We start from the raw sequence: 5,055 nt of genomic DNA on the forward strand, positions 1-5,055 counted from the left end.
AGTGCGGATGGAAAAAATACCAAAAAAGTGCCCCTCTTTTGAAAAAAAAAAAAAAAAAAGAAAGAAAGAAAAAGAAAAGAAAAGACATAATTTTTGGATACCATAGGGCTTTGAAGTTGTCCTTTGAGGACAGAAAGATTTTCAGAAAAAATCTTTAAAGGCAGTTCAGTTCAGTGCACAATCTATTCAGTTTATCTTTTTATTTTTAAAAAGTTATTTTATTACCATATGTTTGCTATACAAAATGAATATATTTATCGTGGGATATTGATACATATATATTGCATCTCTGTCCTTTTTACTATTCCTCTTTTGCCCGTTTCCCCCCATCTCTAGGTCTCCTTACTAATCTCCCCAAAGCCTATCGCCCCGTGAGTCTGCAATTAGTAGGAAAAGAGGAGAAAGAAAAATAAATTATTACAAATACGACTTTTCACGCCCTAACATAGTTGACATATTCTGACTTTTAAGAAAAACTTCCAGCCTTCATTATATAACTAGAATTAGGAATCTCGGTGTTGCTAGTTTCCAAATATTGGTACATAAATAAGTGCATCTTGCGCTCCAGGCGTTTATCTTGTTACCTGTCAAACATCTGCCAATAGGGAAAATTGCAGGGTGTTTTGGGGTCACGTTTCTTTCCCACTTGTGTTGTACTCTTTGTATCTTCCCAGATTCATTCCCTAATTGCCATTAACACTGAGGAATGGCTGTCAAAACCACTTGGCATCCATATGACTTTGAAGTTTGCTTAGTTTTTAAAGTTCTTTAGAAGTTTAAGGAACATTAAAAAAAAAAAAAACCCATCCTTCATGAGGAAAGTTTTAGGCAAATATATGTTCATTCAAAATTTCCAGTAAGGAGCTTTGAAGAGAAATTGATCTATAAGAAGGAAATCTACGTTACTGAACCAAACAGGAGAGAAATGATTAGTAAATAAAAATCATAATAATAGATAATATTTATTGAGCACGTACTATGAATGAGGGGAAATATCACACCTTTTTCGACTTAGTCCTTATTTTATTTTTAGATGTTGTTATTACTATCCCTTTATCAGTCTGGAGCCCTGTAGGAGACTGATAACACATTCTCAGCAGGATAGTTAATAAAGGGAATTTTTAGGGTTTTATCTTTTAGTGTTTAGGGAAACAATAACAGTCCTCAGTATTCCTGGGCCTAACTGGGCAAAGGTATCAGGGGTAGCTGATGACAAGAACTGCCAGTCAAGAGCTGTGTATTTTTTGTTTTAAAACTTACAGTGTTATGCTATAGATCTAAAATCTTCTCCACAAGTGCCACGTGTTCAAAGGTGGGGCTTCTGAAAGCCGACTGGATCATGGAGTTAGTGGATGGGACTGGATCATTGGGTCAGTGGAGTCACCTGTGGAGGAGGTCCTGGCTGAATGTGCTGTTAAAAGGTGAGTCTGCCTTGAGGTGGGTCACTGGAGGCCTGACCTAGAAGGGTGTGTTCCCGTGGGCAGCTTCTTCCTGCTCACTCCACTTCCTCGATGCCAAAGCTTGAGTGTCTTTCCTCCACCATGATGTTTCTGCCTTGGAGCCAGCCAGCCAAGACTGAACCCTCTGAGCCCAGAGCCAAACTAAACCTTTCCTCCTTTAAGCTGTGAATGTTGGGTATTCTGTCTGTGTAGTGGGAAAGCTGACTAATATATCTGCTTTCTGATAGCAAGTGAGTTGTATTCCTATGAAGGCTGTCAGATCCAGTCATCCTCTTAACCATTCATTTTCATAAAATACATGTTTGGTTTCACAGATTTCACAAAAGCTTTCTGTACATATCTGTAATATTTAGTAGTCTGAAAGCACAGATGATACTTCTAAAAGTAAACACGCAAAAAATGAGAAAATTTTACACTTATAGGGAGATAGTTACTTAAGTTCTATTTTACATTTTTGCACAATCACCTTTGCTATAATTTTCTTTTTATTTATTTATTTTTGTGGTATTGGAGATTGAACTCAGGACCTTGCAGTTGCAAGGCAGGCATGGTGCCACTGAGCTAAACCCCTGGCCCTTGCTAAAAATTTCATTAATTATCCTTATGATGATTAGATTCATCCTTAAGAGTTATAGATTATTGAGTTGAAATAGCCTTTTCTATTTTTTAACTGAGCCTTTTATTTTAAACAGGAAAGGTCTATTCTGGGATTTTATTTTATTTTATGTTTGGTAACAGGGCTCAAACTCAGAACTTTGCACTTGTGAGGCAGGCAGCAACACCACTGAGCTAAATCTCTGGCCCTAGGATTTTATTTTGCTGATTACCTAGTAATATTCAATTTAGATTGTTAGTCCCTTTTTAAAAAAATGCAGCAAAATAAAAGAAAGAAGTTTATTTAGACATATTTTTGGAGGCTGAAAGGTCAAGATGGGGCAGCCTCATCAATTTGGCCTAGGATGAGGACCTAGAGACCTTCTGGCAGAGTCCCAAGGTGACACAGGGCAGCACATGGCAAGAGACAGGGAGGACACTTGTGTCTTTCCTGGCCTCGCTCCCTCTTCATATAAAGCCACTGGGTTTCAATCATGAGACTCCACTCCAATGATCTCATCTAACCCTAATCACCTCCCCGAATCTCCACTTCGAAATACCAAAGTTGTATTGTTTCTACCCTCTTAGTACCTCACAAAGGGGATTAAATTTCAACAAGTGCATCCTTCGGGAACACACTCAAACTGTATCCAAACCATTGTAGATTGTAGTCACATACACTCACAAAAAATGAATTCCTGTAAGGTGTAAGAGCTAGACCCTACTCTTTCCAAATCCTGGCTTCAGGGGTGGGGGGTGGATTGAGAAAAGATACATTAAAACAAAAAAATTTTTTTTGTTTTTGGGACATGGTCTTGCTATGTAGCCCAAGTTGGCTTAGAACTCACCTTGATCCTTAGCCTTCAGAGTGCTGTGACTACAGGTGTGCACCACCACACCTGGCTGCAAAATTCTGTTATATCTTGCTTTGGGTCAGTGATCTCAGTACAGCTTCATGGACACAGTAGTCATCTTTCTGTTTGAAATATTTTTATGTAAGTGTGTGTACTTATATGTGTGTAGTGCTCGGAATCAACCTCATGGCCTTATGTGTGCTAAGCAAGTCCTCTAATAATGAGTTACTCAGAGCCCGATTTAAAACAAATTCATCATATGAACATTTTTAAGGGGTGAAGGACTGAATTTATTTGGGATATTTGAACTAATCATATTTCTCAGTATGTTTCTGTTTTTGGATATAGTCATAAACTCTGAAGGATTCTGCGTGAAGATTGCTTTATCTCCTTCAATCAGTGGACTTATAGTCATATAGATTTGTATGCATGTTCCTGGAGTATGCCCAGTACACCCTAAATAACTGTAACATTAAATCTTCATAGTGTTACAGGAAAGGCAAGGCAGACATGAATTTTAGCTCACTCACATTGTAAATCTAACTTGGAAAAACACTGAATACTTGGAAAATCACTGGAACAAATAATCAAAAAATCAATTTGCAAACACCTAGAAGACCACAGGGTACTGGATAAACACCCACATTACTTTGTGAAAAACAATGCTTATCAGATGAATCTAATTTCCTTTTGTCACAGAGTGGCAGGCACGGTGGATGGCGGGTGGTGGTCAAGATAATCTATCCTGATTTAAGAAAGCCTGGGATTTTTTAACGTTGTCTGCACTTATTAAGAAAATGCAAGCAAGATTATTCCTGAGTGGCAGGGACACATTCACATTGCTAGTGGAGGCTTAGATCCACAAAATTGGGTAACATAAACTCAATGTGCACAGAAGTGATCTCTTTCTCTTTCCCAAGTCTCTTCTGATTCATTCCTTATTTTGTAAAATGTCATCCAGGTTTTTTTTGGTACAAGTTACTTCATCTCTGTTCCTCAGTTCCTTCAACTCTAAAATTGGAGAAATAATATAACTTATCTCACAGTGCTGTGAAAATTAAATTAAATAATCCATATTTGCCTAGCTTAAAGCCAAGGAGGAATGCTGGTTGCCATCACCATCACCACCATCACCATCACCACTACCATCACCACCATCATCATCCTCACTACCACCACCATCATCATCACCACCATCACCATCACCACTAACATCACCACCACCATCACCACCATCACCACCGCCACCACCATCACCACCATCACCATCACCACCACCAGCACCGCCACCATCACCACCACGTTTTAATTCTTTTTTCTTTATTGCCACTCCATCTAGTCACCACATTAAGTCCTATTACTGCTATCCCTTCAGGGCCACTGTCCTGGTGCAAACCATCCTGTCCTCCGGACTGTTGCCATAGGCAACACACTGGCGCCCTTCACTCTGTTTCACTCCTTTTGTCTATCTTAGATTCTATTGCCTGTTACAGCACAGAGCTGACATTCTGTTTCCCTACTCTATACCTTTGGGCCTTTGGCTTGCTAAGTGCTTCCAAACAACCTAAGCAGCCTGATTTTTACCTCTTTTTTCCATGCATCTCAGATTCTGGCTAATTTCACATTGTTTTCTGTAGCTAGGCTTTGCTCAATTTTTCTTCTACCTGAAATGCTCTTATATCCTTTCTCTGAATAACTGCCTCTCATCTATCTTTTAAGACCTAATTCAATCCACACATCCTTCACATAGTTTCCCTCACCTCTCTTGCTGATGGCAATCTCTTAAAGTCACCTTAGCATTTTTGGGTACAACCTTTCTGACATTTGTTCTGTTCTAAAGTTAGGTCTCATCTTAGAAGGCATTTCTTCTTTGAATCTCTTCTGCCTCAGGACAGTGGGTGATATGCTGTACACATTTCCTTTCATGGCATTTACTGCACCTGCTGCAGCCCCACTACATGATTCAAGGCCAATGCCCTGCAACACAGGAACTACTTAGTGAGCCTGCGTTGAGGGAATGTTTGAACTGGACAAGGACTTTATTGTCTGGAACACCTTAGGTTCCAGGTTACTGAAAGCCACTGGAACTAATTCAAGCCAAAGAGAAAAATCATTGGTTTATATAACTGAACTGTGAGAAGTGGTGT

The sequence above is a fragment of the Fukomys damarensis genome, unplaced genomic scaffold (genome assembly GCF_012274545.1).
Source record: "Fukomys damarensis isolate Sample0158 unplaced genomic scaffold, DMR_v1.0_HiC HiC_scaffold_38, whole genome shotgun sequence".
Classification (NCBI taxonomy): domain Eukaryota; kingdom Metazoa; phylum Chordata; class Mammalia; order Rodentia; family Bathyergidae; genus Fukomys; species Fukomys damarensis.